Consider the following 14175-nt stretch of genomic DNA (forward strand, 5'->3'; position numbering starts at 1 on the left):
CGTTCTTTTTTCTCTTCCTTCGATTTTATTCAATTTGTGGTGTCGATCATTGGTGACTCTTAATGGGGTGTTGGAAAAATTTGAAACGAAGGAAGAAGAAGAGACTGTAGGAAGCCGAATTGGGAAAGCGTTGCTAAGAAGGAAAGGAAAGGAAAGGAAAGGAGGACATGACGAGGGTTTCTTGGTTCGTAGCAGCTGGTCAAACAACTCCCAAGCCTGTTCGGTATTCGGGGCCGGATCTTCCACAGATCCAAAGGTTGTCTTGCACGTACGAGTCGTAGGTTCCATGGTGTGAGAGGACTCCTTCCCGTCCTCGTGGTCGACCTCGAAGTTTTAATTACTCGCCAGGGTATCATCCCCCTTGCTCGACGAGCATCCTCAGGTCATCGTACGGATCGGCTTTAAGAAACCGACCGACGAGAACTGGGGACCAGCTTTCTCGAACAGAGCATCGCGAATCCCTTTGCCTCGGGGAACAAGTATATCACTGTTGCATTAGTCTGCTGGAAGTTGATATTCATGCGAATTCTTCCCTGCTGCTCGTTCGATTCGCGTTGCATTTATTTCTATGAACTTTGCTCTACTCTTCATAGGAGCTTGATTACTTAAAAGGTCATTAATCTGTGTTCAGCTCTCCCCTGAGCGCGTCTAATGATTCGATAACAAGTGTCAACTCCTCACAATGGAACCCTTGTGCTCTCAAGGGGGATGAAAAGGTCAGAACAGAAGTCACCGTGTTGATGGCTGATTTCTAAAGACCCTTCGAAATTTTTCTTTCTCTCCTTATACCTGCGAAAGGGACCCATTATCCTGTAACACCAGTGGTTCATCCTCGAGCACGTTTTTCACTCAATTAGAAAGCATTCAAAATGGAAAATCGAGGGAAGCTACTGTGGTACCCTAAGCGTATGCTCGTTATCACTTTATCTTATTATCACATTATTACTTTAGATATATCTTTATCGCTTATTGATTGGGAAAATTGATCTCGATCTTAAGTCTGGCTGTGTCGCTACTGTTTAGGGTTCTCGTAGGTTGGGCCAATAGTACTGGCCGGGGGTTGGTCGTTTAATGCTCCACTATCACACTATGTGGCATGACGGTCCACCGCCACCCTCGTATCCACCTATAACGTCGCCATCACCGCCACCACCATACTTTGTACCCGCGCTACCACCGTCCTGCCATCACCCTCGCCGTTATTCCAGACTTTGGCTGGCGAGGTGTAGGAATATAACAGCCTCGTTTTCTATAGGTCGACCGTTTGCTCGTGCCTTCCTTTCTAGCGATGACTCGAAATCGTGCTCGAAATTAATTAGTTCTTCGTTTTCGTAGTTCAGAATAGATTATAGGATGCCTGTAACAGATTATTATTATTAATATTTTAAGGGATTCTGAAGAGGCTCTGTTGGGACACGATAACAACTAAATGATAAAGCGAGAAGATAAACGATAATGGGCTACTAAGATAGTAAATAAGGCAAGGAAATGATAAGCAGAGGACTATCTTAGAAAATCCTTGTCTTAAGTAAAGACAAGGATTACTCACTTAATGTTTAATAAAAAGATTAAATTTTCGAAAGTAAACCGTGCTCGAGCGAATAGATTCGAGGACTGTTGAAAGGCATCGCTGGTAGAAGCTAACACCCTCGCAGGGCGCGGCTCAATCAATTACTACGACGAGGGTGCGGTCGTTCCTACGCCAGTTCCACCCCTTGCATGGCAACAAGCCCTCTCTGCTTTCTTTTCCCTTCAAGACCCGTTGCTTCTGCTCTTTCTAACGTTTCTTTCAAATCCTCCAGCAGTTTTGCATCCCCCCATTGGAAACGGGGAAACCCTTGAAACACCTGCAAATTGTTACAAAACTTTAATTCCAAGAATAGAACGCTATTTGAGTAACAATTGAACAGTGTTTAAAATAGATTTCTGGAATGTTAGTAATATTATCTTACTAGTTCTATATTTCTAGTGAATAATATTATCTTAGATTAGTTATTTCTTTCCAGTTCAAACATTGACGTAATCCAAAGTCTTAAGAATGATGAGATCTTCAAGGTTTCCAAGACTTTCAAAACTTTCCGCGATAACTAATTTTCCATTCTGATTCGGAGCGATTTGATTAGCATCGATACAGCTCCGTCGTTGAGTAATTAAGGGGAAGGAGAGCGATTAGCCTTGCTTTTCTTGTTTCGTTTCGACCCTCGTTACGGAATTGGAGTCTGCCCCGCAGAGGATCGATCGGTTCCCTTTTCAATGGGCGAAAAGAGTCCTCCTTTTCTCGATTACCCGTTCTATCCACGTGTGTTTCATCGTCGATCGATTATTTTTACACAGGATTGCCTCATCGACGTGTACGTTTCTTCGTCGCGATCCCATTTGGACGAAAGTTTATTCCCTACCGCGATTTTCATCGTCTAAAAAAAAAAAAAAAGAAGAAAAATAAAAAGATGAAGCCATAAGTTAAAATATACGAGACAAATGATCTCTTTATTTGAAAGGGGAGCGTGTCGGGATTTATTTCGCCAATAGCCTCCTTTTTTCTTGCCTGTCCCAGATAAAAAAGAAAATGGAACGCGAAATCTTTTCTTTCTTCTTACGAAAGAGGAGCAGCTATTTCCGGATGGAAATTGTAACAGATTCTGGTCTTTCTAAATTGAATAACGAAATTTTCAAAGAAAAAGTTCTCACAGAAGATCTATTTGAATCATTCGATGATTGCGTGTGTGGGGGGTGGAAGTAGCGAAAGGGTTGAATTGCGTAACATCTTGGAAGGTGTATAAATTCATCCCTCGACGAGGAGACGGGGAATTTATAGCTTTTGAAAGCTTTCTCTCGCATGATATACGACAAGGGACAACGAAATCGGTCCCTGACGACGCCATGTCTAAATATATCCAGCCGTGACACTTGTTTCGTGTAAATCAAGCCCGTGGACGACGAAAAAGCGGGGAAACGCGAGCGATGCTGGAAGAAACGGGTAGACAGCCACGACAGACCAAGTTGTCGCCTCTTGGATCACTCGAATGATACTTAACATTTCTTTTTTCTTTTCTTTTTCAACAAGTTGTTTAAATATTTCAAGAAATTATTTCGGCCAAAATTACTTCAACTTTTAAGCTTGAATGATTACATTTGTTCTTCGATCATTCTAAACGATCGAAGGAAGATATCATTGATCGATCACTTTCACCAGACACTGGCAAATAGATAATTTCTATTTGCTTAGCTGTTAACACCACGAATCCCGCTATCGTACAGATGTTCTTACATTATTTTTCGTCGGTTTTATCGGTGTGTTTAGCAAGACCTCGATCGATTTTTCAGCAACAGCCTTCGCAATTCGTCGATGATAAGTAAATCAACTTCTTATCATCGCCGTTATCAGTTGGAAATCTTGCGAGCCGATGAACGATAACTGACTCGATAATAATTAGTCTCGTAACAATCAGTGAAACGAGTTCATTTGTCGTTTCGCGTATAATTTAATAATGATAATATTATCGTTGAAATATTGTTGGAATTCCCTCTTTCTAATTGGAGTTTCGATTATTACTCCAACAGAGTATCATTGAAACGATATTTTCACAGCTTCTCCGATTGATTTTAAGGAATTTCACAATTTCTGGGACTTGCAATTCGATCGCAATCTGGTTTCGTTTTGTATTGGTGAAATCGTGAGCAACAAGTCGAAAGTGCACAGATAAACCAAGAGAAATGGCGAAATATATACGAAGTAACGTTGAATGTCACTTTTGCAATTTGATAACTCTTATAAATAAAATAGATAAGGATGCTGAACAGAATTCTGAACCAATCGAAGCTATAAATTCAGCAACCGATTAATCTTGAGTTAATTATATTAATTCTCGGAGAAATTTTTCAACAATTGAAGATCGTCTTGTTTAAAATAAAAAGAGAAACCATCGGGGATGAGGTCGGAAATGATTTCGAAACGCTTTGGTTCAAGATCCTCGTGCAACTGGACAATCTCCAGACGATCTATCGATCAGCGGGTCCGATCGAGATGCATAAGCAAGCGATCTCGTTGCCTCTGATACATTATGTAACCTTTCGCCTCGAGGGTTGCAGTCGCAGGATTTCGTTTCCATGAATTACGAAAACGATCGATCAGATGCGCCCGCGATGTGACAAACTGGAGGACTCGCCTTTTTATTCCTTTTTTTTTCAACCGTTCCACGCTAATCCTTTGACCCGATCATCCGATAAACCTCGAGTCATTGAAAAGCGAATCGAACGCCTGACGCGGCAATCAAAGCTATAAACATTCTTGAAACTCACCCGGTGAAAACATTCACGACTTCCGATGAAATTCTTGGGATAAAGGAATGCATCGTTTACCTCGGGCTCGGTATCGCGCCGCAAATAAGAGATAGAAGAAAAAGAAGAGGTGTATCGGAGGCTTTCCCACGTCGATGGAACTTCCGTCAGCGGTATCAGAGCCGTGTTATCTTCGGAAACGAACGAGGACGAAAGTGGTTGGTGAATCGTCTGTTGACACAGAGGACTCGGATCAGGCTTCTCCTAAGCTCTCTTTTCGCGGAGATCCTCTTGCTATCTTGTCCAGTATCTCTATCCCCCAATGGCAAAGGTTATTTGCGAACGATAACCGTGTGAAACGAGAAGGATTTCAATGTTTTCTCTTCTTCTCGTTGCGGGAATTCTTCGACGAAACGTGGCAGAGGTGCTGGTCAAACTCGTGGAAGGCTCTGTTAATCCTGCTGAAGACGTCCGGTAAATATTTGGAGTTTAAAGAAGATTTCAGTTATCTATGGTCAGAGATATTCTATGTTTTCGTTATTTCTTATAATTCAAACTTCTCTCGCTATTGTTCGATAAATTGTCTATTTAAAGACCGACGAAGCGACGTTACTTTTCGAGGATATCAGGCGATTTCAACGTCAGATCGTTGTAAGATCCCCAGGTTCGTCGAGAGCCGGGCCTGTTATCGTGCATCTCGTACCAACAGAGTCCAACTCTTGATAGCATCTGCTCGTATGGTCGTCCGTGGACATTGATTTTCCATAAATACAGATGCGATGCTAATTAGCTGCCAGCTGCACTTGACATGCTCGTTTCTCGTTACTCCGACGAAAGGCGTGTCCTCTGGAATCACTTTTATATATACAATAAAATTCCAGTTTCAGTTTGCCGAGTTTGCTGGACTCGTAGACATTCCTGTTTCAACTTCCGCGTGTCTGGACGTTTGATGGTAAAATAACTGTATCGATTTCGTACCGGTACCGAATGGACCAACTGGAAAATATATTAGCGCGTTTCAAGCGTGAAAGCTTTCGCTATTGAAAGATATTTAGTATAAACTCAACTTAGCAACCGTTAACCTCGGTACGAGGCTATTCTTATCTAGCCATAGATAAAAGAGAAAAAAACAGTTCTTTCCCAGTAACGAGCCATTTTATTCTTACCCTCCTCGTTTTTACGATTTTCGAAAAAAAAACATGATTTATTACTGCGATCTCGACCCTCCTTCTATTACCACTGGAAACTACCAGTAAATTTCTTTTTTTTTTATATATAGGCGTTTCGTTTTTCAGGAGAAAGTTCCAAGATTTCAGTCAAGGAACATAAATAATTAATTTTCTTCCACTGTTTTCCCGGACGTTTACGAGCAGTCGGACAGTTTCGGGTTGACAGAACGAGTCGTTGGGTTTTCCACAAACGACTCGACCATATTTGTCACGCTCCTGGATCGAATTTCCTTCGTTTTCCTTAGGGATGCACGCGGTCGACCTATCGGTAGGATCTTGGCCCGAAAGGTTACTCGTTTTTCTGTCCACCTTGCCTTTTGCAAGAATCTTCTTGTCACGTTTGTAATATCAGAAGGATCGAGAAAAAGGGACGTCGTTCCCTTTCGTCTAATTCAAAAGGAACGATTTCGTGGCTCTGAGCATTCCAGTTTGCAGATTTTTCAAGCAACGTTATGTCTGTCCAGGAAGAGATTCTTGGAGGGCTGGCGTGTCTCGTAGATCGCGAGGTTTATGGAACGGTGCCTCGGCACGGCAGATGATTTTGCCACTTACGACATCGTGGCTCGATCGTTCGAGTGCTTACGTTGAGGTGGCGACTTATCGATCCGCTCCTTGTGCCTCGTGCATACACACACACACACGCGCCGTACGTAACCCCGAAAGGTCGTGCTGATTTGCATACACCATGTTCGACTTGGTTTCTGTCCGCGAACCTTTTCTTTCTACCTGTCTCCTTCGACCGGTTAACTATTCGCCGATGGTCATTCTTCATCGATGTCAATCACGATCGGTTCACCTATTTTAGATTAATTCATCTTTACTCAATACGCGTTAAAGAATTCATAGGTACTCACTTCGGTTCGTTTGATCGAGGATGAAAAAAGATATTTCCAAAGTCGACTGGCTGACTTCTGAAGCCAGGAAGAGACGCGTTCAGCCAACACGAGGGGGGGGGGGAAGGAAGAGTTGATCCTTAGGAGGATGAACGCGAGTAGAAGTCGATGCACTTAGGGCTACGAGGGATAAAGCTCCGGCACTGTCAGTGGGCAGGGTGGGACGAAGGGTGGACCAACCGGTCCTTGGTCCGAGAGAGCCTGCCTCGGCTTATTCAGTCAACGAACTCTGGGCCCACGACGTGACACTGACCCCTCTCCAGGGTAAACGTCCCTGAACGGGTCGCTTTATCAATGTAAACGGTGGTCCAAGCTGGAAAAATGAAATGCTGTTGAATTTTCATCCTTCGATTACTCCAGAATCACTTATGAAGAAATTTCAATCTCCAGGATATTTGAAAATTTCAATAATTCGTTCATCTCGAATAATATTTCAAGCGCAGGATGTGCATCACGGCTTTGGTGCTCGGTAACACCCTATAGATACAGCGAGACGCACAGGGTGTGTCTTTGGCGACACCGTGTGGATAACGTAGGACACACCCGGTGCGTCGCCGGTGTTAAACTCGTTAAGAAGCAAGATTGTCCGTTGCTGATTCATTAATTAGCCGGCGGCTAGAGGGACGAGCGAGCGAACGAGCGAGAAAGCGGTAAAAACCGTTGTAACAAGACGGAAAGCGGCAGCAGGAAGTGGCTGGTAATTGACGATTCTTCATAACGGAACCCCTTCCCTTTTATTCTCGCGCCGTAGCGACAAGCTCGTCGATGATAAATCGATTTTTTTTTATCCTACCATGTTCGCCACTTCGGATAAGTTTCCAAATAGCCGCCCCAAAATTGAGAACTCGGGTTCGGTATATAATCTAAATTGACTACAGGAAACCGATTAAAGTTGATTTCAGAACTGGATGTCTTGCCGGTTTTGAGATATCGTGGTAAGAAATTTTTGTACAATTTTGGGACTACGTATGCGCTATTCGATACTGCGCATGCGCCATTCAATATTGCGCATGCGCTATTCAATACTGCGCATGCGCTATTCGATCCTGCGCATACACGGAACCTAACCTATCCTAACCTAACCTTACCACGATATCTCGAAAACGGTAAGACATCCAGCTCCGAAACCAACTTCAATCGGTTTCTTGTAGTCAATTTAAGTTATATACCGAATCTGAGTTCTCAATTTTGGGGGGGCCATTCGGAAACACAGCCGCCATTTCTAGAACCCGATCCCCCACCTCCATGATTATCTACCCAACGATTTACACAGCTCTGCTATCTGTGCGGAACCGTGTAAGAATGGAAAGGGTTAAAAGGAGGTGCGAACGGGATAGAAAATTATTTTCACCGAAGAGAATGGAGCTGTGGCTATCTCTGCCGCACCCTGCACCGAATAAATTGCTGGAACGCTTGCAACGCGGCTGGTGGATAGAATAAAAAGAGATAAAGAGAAAGAGAGATAGAATTGAATGGGCATCGTTGGCAGTCGCACCTTGCAACGAGCAGGGCCTCGGTCGATTAAGTCGATTGGATAAAGAGCCGAACAGGGAGAGAGACGGTGGAACCGGTGATCTCGTTGGTGGTGGCCCCGATGTATGTATCTATAACCGTGTTCCACGGTCATAGGCGCGTGGATTGCTGCAAACGAGAGCCCAGCCGTCGCTGACTTGCCCGGCAACTCTACCCTGCCACTTCTGCATTCCTTTCTATGCCTATCCCGTCTTCTATCTTCATTGTCGCTAGCCAGATTCCAGAATTTATCCTCTCTAACTCAATTCCTGAACGAAGCCTCTATTCCGATTCATCTCATTCATCCTGGATGAATCTCGTTGGATTAAGTATGGATCAGCCGATGCACCTGGAACGACGGTGAACTGATTAGGAGGTGAACCGCGAGTCCTTTGATATCGAACAGTCGCACACAGCTAATTTCCAACGAGTAGAAGATTCGCATGAACTGCGTTCACAAGCGAAGCGGAAAATTTAACGAGACAGCAGTTGGCACGCACTTGGAGTCCTCGATTTACACGCCGTTACGTGCCGCATCGAGAAATGCACTTTCAATGACGCACCAGGTGCGGCTTACAAAGAGAACAGAAATCGAAGAAACGCGGAAAATCAGGATCTATTAATACGGCCGAGTGGTCGAGCAAGATTGTAAGCGAACAGAACGCGTCGGCGATCGTTCGCCAAGCAGAACGAAGAATTTCAACGTTCCCGCTGTCCTTTTCCCGCACCTGTCGCGCAGGTATTCGAGCAGGGACACAAGCGATTACCCGCGTTTTTCTCGTCCGAACGATTAATAACGCGCCACCGCGACACGCTCCGCAATTACACGCCGGTTCGACGCGGACCAATAATCCTTTCGTGTAAACTTCACACCGGTGAAGGATTTACTTAACTTTTTTTTTGAAAGAAATTCCAAAATTGATAGGAGCGTATTCGCAAGAACGGTGCATGCAGTGACGAGTTAATAATAGGAACGAATCTGACGTTATCTGCTCCTGCTCGAGTCGTCGACGACGAAGATGACGACGACGACGACGGCGGCATAACACGCGTCGTTACGTGTTTACGAGCACGAAGCAAAGTGTAAAGCTATCACAACCTTCGACTCGTTGGTTTAGATTTCACACTGGGCCGTTCATGATATCCATCCTGGTGTTACTGTTCCTATTGTTTCCTTCAACCAGGTTTCAACGTTTCAAACTTGTCGGTAATTGGAGTTAGATATTCCAGGAGATTCTTAATGAGCCAACTAATTAGTTCCACTGGCTGGATGTTAAGTTTGTGTATCATCAAAATGGCAACGGTGAATAACGTTAATTATTATTAGCCGGAATTAATTGTATGCTCGTTTGTTGCTCTCTACTTGGACGTGATTGCTATTCTATCGATATCGTTGAGTTTCAGACGGTCGTCCAACACCGGGAAGGTATGTTCCTCCCCGTTCGTCTATGTTTAAACTCCACCGTGTCGAAAATAACCTCGTGGCTTTCGCTCGGCGTTGTCGCATTCGCCAGCGACACGTCTCTTCCTCTTAGTGGGCGTGGATCCGCCGATGGAATGCGCATAAAATTACTCTAAAATCTTCTTTTCCTGTGACCGCTTCCGCTGGCCAGTCCAGTTGCTTTATCTTCACGCGTTGATCCAATTAATGGGATCTTGTATGACGTTTTCGAAACATTTTCATGACGATCCGAGTAACAGACTGCTTCTCCTTAGCTTACAGTTTCAGAACTCTAACATGATTCTAAGTTAACGTGGAATCTGTTTAACTTTAAGTATCAGACCTTGGTTCCATTTAGCATAGACCATTGAGCCTTGGATTCTACTTAGCTTGTTCTATCGAAGCTAGATTCTACTAGAAACTTCTCGACGCATACAGCGGGTGATCAAATTATTAGAGTCACTCGCATAAATTGATAATTTTACATAAAAATCATTCATTCTTAAACGAAAATCGAGATAAACCGTATTTGAATAAAGTTGAATAAAGTAAAAATTCTTGACTGGCCTGGAAATTCTCCGGACCTCAACCCCATTGAAAATTCATGGAAATATTTATTATTAGTAATAAATGTAAATTGATTGAACGTTTGATAAAAGTATGGGCAAGAAATAAAGCAATCAAAATGAATTGCTTAAAATTGAAGGAGTAATTAAATATTACTTTTAATCCAATGTAAAAACCTTAAAAACAAAAAACCTACTATTCATACCGTGGCTCTAATAATTTGATCACCCACTGCATTCACCTTTTTCCCCAACGAATGAAATTATAAATAACTGTCTCCAGAGATCAAGGACGAATTTTACATTGTCCACTATGTTATTTTTACCCCGGGACCCTTGCAAAATCCTCCTCCGAGCGAGGCATGCGTTTCATAGGCATCCTTCAAGGAAAATATTGACGAGATATGCTGCGTCGCGCCGTTGTATGCATTATTCAAACAAGGAGTCCGCATCTGAATGTCCAACGCTTAAAATCGTCGTAAAGCATCTGTTTTATCTCATCCTCTATCCTGGTGACCAAGAATATCGCTGAAAAAAAAAAAAAAAAAAAAAAAATAGAAATCATTCCAGAATTTTTCGAATCGAAAAAGAAATCTGAGAAATGATTGAATTAATTCTAGCGTTAATGAAGAGTCACGTTATCGATGAATCTGTTAGAGGCTTGCTCATCGGAACGACGATGAGCTTACACGGTCGTTCTCGAGCGCGCGTGCATTGTCAGAGGATACGCATATGGAGGCACGAGGTCGAGGGCCAACCTACATATTCATTGACAACGAGCCACTTGCTTCCGCTGTACGCTTCTTACTTTCAAATCACATTTAACGAGTATCGTGGCCATGCAGCCACGTTTCCCTTGGCTCGCATTCGATTAGCCAGCTAGGAAGAGAGCGCACGTGCGCGCGCATCAGGTGACGAGAGGTGATTTCCTCCGGGACCTAAACCGCTAGACTCCCCCCGTTACGATTTCCGGTACTAGAGCGAACCCTATGAATCCCTACCGAATCTAACCAACGAAAATCCAATGATTCCTGCAAAGAGGTTCGACGATTAGGAATCACGCTATCCCAGTCGTATGATTGCGTGCCGATGGTAAAATATGTCAGCAAACAGATTCTGCGACGAGCGATCGTCTTTCTGGCATAGCAACGGTCGTCGATGCCTCTATACATTCAAGGATTCGAAGTCGCGAGGCGTTTGACATGCGAATCAGGTTTATAAATACATCGGCACCGACAGAAATTCCGTACGATTGGAAAAAGCAATTGGCGGAGAGTGAGAGGTTATCGGCGTTAGGTCTCTACGAATCGAGGCAGAGTCAGGGGTGTCACGGTTCGCCGAGAAACACCGCGTAAACACCCTATCTCTGCTCGCTACGCGTAATAACCGACTGATAACACACGTGGAAAGCTTTGCTAATCGTTCCCTATAGCGGGCAGATTAGGGCGACGTTAATGACTGTGAAACGAGCAACTTCTAGAATCGTACTATCCTTTCATGTTTTCTTAATACTCTGTTTTTTCAAGATACTCTATCTCCAGCAATAAGTTAGGCAGCGTATAGACTTTTAGACAGGACGAATTAACTGTGTATGGTGCATTTCTCAGTTTCTTGGTCATTGATGAATCGACGGCCTAAAACGGTCTTTGTGTCGGTCAAATAGGATACAGAAGCGAGGTCAACATCGTCACCTAATGGAACAGTGTGTGGCTGCATACCTTGACCATTGATCATCCCTGACGTTTGTTTGAATTTTCTTCTGTCCATTCGTAAAGACCATACTCAAAGAGCTAATTGTTGTTCGTATGTATATAATACTAGAAAATTTATTCCCTATCGAGCGGATACAAGAGGGAGAGAGAGAGAGTGTGTTCGTTAGTTTCAATATGATACTACCTTAGTTACACGTTCTTCGACCAGCTTGACCAGCTCGACCGTTTGTAAATCAATGCTGTCTGGCATGCGTTCATTTCCTGCTCGCCGTTGTCTTCCGTGTGATTTATGTACACTTACCGGCGCTAAACTGTGTTACGCTTAAAACGGCGTATCTGGGTCATTACGAAGGGTACAGCGATGCTTTCAGCGCGAGAAATGATCTTTCAACGCTCGAAGGATCGTTGGTGTTTCTTGTATCCTAAAAGAAATGATGTAAATGGTAATTGATGCTAATATCGTACTAATGATTGCGAATAATTAATTGAAAGTTTAAGTTATCTTTAATAATTATTGCTGCTTACCGCGTCAGTCGACGCGTCGATAGAAAAGAAAAAAAATAAGTCACTTGCTCCAGTTATAAGAGGCGATACCCTTTTTTTTCCAGCCTGTTAGAATTTGCATGAGTTTCTTACGGGACGAGGAAAACGAGTTCATACGAATGATATATGGTTCAGGTGTCCTATTAATCAGCGCTCAGGAAGCAACGGCGCAACAGGTTCCAGAAGATTGCCTCCTATCTACACTGACTGGTCCATTTGCCTTACAAGAACACTGTCCCCTGATTGCCGAGCGAGATATCACTTTGCAGATCCTCGATGAATTCCATAACCTGTGTCGTTGCAGAATATTGCAGGTGGATTTGCATAGTTTAATTGGAACGTAGGTTCCTATGGAACCAAAGTACAATGAAACGTGATTAAACAATACTTTGAGAAATGGACAAAGTAGTACCTACTAGGAGCGTTACTTAGATAGTTGACCCTGTTGAAAAACGGAGGGTTCTTTCATAACGGCAGCTAGTCAAGAATGACTAATATAGCTAGGAATCATCGAAAGCCTTCTTCAGCTGGCTTTCACGATGAACTCTTCAGGACCTAACGAATCGATTCGTTAGACACGGGCCAGAGTAAACAAGCCCGCATAGCTGGTATACATAATTTGATCGGTGCTCACATTAATATTAATCGTATCGTTCTTCACTTTTAATTCCCACCTCTCCATCTTTGTTTTTACTCTTCTTTTTCCTCGCTTCGCTCTTTCTCTGTTTCTCCTTCTTTATTCGTCGTTTTTCATTTCTTCGTTAAGACAATAATCGCCGGTTGCTAGGCGCGAAAATGTAAATAGGAAGTACGAGGACAAAGGAAATGGAAATCTTCGACAGCTGCGAATATAATAAGACCATATTCCGTTTTTGCAACGTAACGAAGCCTCGTCGCGACTACGAATGGAAATTCTACTCGAATGGCCGCGTTTTTCAATGCGCCGCGAGGTTACGCGACACCTTACCAAAGGTCAAGAGGTTCTCTATGAACGCAACGCTTGGTCTCTTTGCAATACCAAGTGTCGCCACGGCGTATTCGATTAATTCACGTTCACGGTTTCTCTGAAACGATTGTCAAAGGTGTCTAGTAAGTACATATTTCATAGGCGCAGAGGATCGTGAGACGTTGAGGGAAGGAATATCGTATTTAAAAATTTACTTTCTCTACGATGTTTCACACCTGTGGCTCGAGAAAGTCTACAATGTGGCTATTTAGAGATGGACACGTAAGCGTAGACGTTAGCGTAGATTTAATCGGCCAGTCACGTCTCTGTAACTTGATTGCAAGCAACCGGAAGTCGGGCGAGAAGTTCCTCGCGTCGGGGCTCGTTCCCTCGAAATACCGTTTAGTCTGCCATTCGATTTTCCTGTCATCGACCTTCTTCGATCCAGGATCCTTGAATAATTGAAATAATTTCCATCGAACAATTAAAATTTAATTAACTTCTTCGAACGAATCTATTTAAACCGAGTTGTAAATAAGTGAGCAGGCATTTTCTGCCTCAAGGCAATTATCAAAAGAACGTCGTCCAAACGTGTCGAATAAGGTCAGCCTTGCTCAACGCGATTCTTCATTGAGTCAGCATTGTTGACCAGTTAAGGAACAGATCTAGCGCGTTCCCTTTCTTCATGGCCACCAAAATCGAGTAAACCCAATTGAAAATGGCCTGGTGACCGAGAGATCCATAGACGAGGAACGTCTAGGACGAGCTACGTCTACCACGCGGGAGAACGCGACCCTTGGTGACGTCAGCCTCCTCGTCGCCTCTCTGGACTAATATGGCCAGACCGATCGGTCCCTCGGGGCCTGTTCGTGTAGGTAGCCCAACGAATCTTTCTACTCGTAGAAGAGGTATCAATTCTCTGCACTAGATCTAGATCATGGATGTACCATTCTTTTACAAAGGTATAAAAAACTACAGTATACTACAAACTAGTATAAAGAAACCCCCATCGTAACATTTCACACCAAGAAATGCCGATGCTTGATTTTTGGAAA

Source organism: Osmia lignaria, chromosome 13 (assembly GCF_051020975.1).
Source record: "Osmia lignaria lignaria isolate PbOS001 chromosome 13, iyOsmLign1, whole genome shotgun sequence".
Taxonomy (NCBI): domain Eukaryota; kingdom Metazoa; phylum Arthropoda; class Insecta; order Hymenoptera; family Megachilidae; genus Osmia; species Osmia lignaria.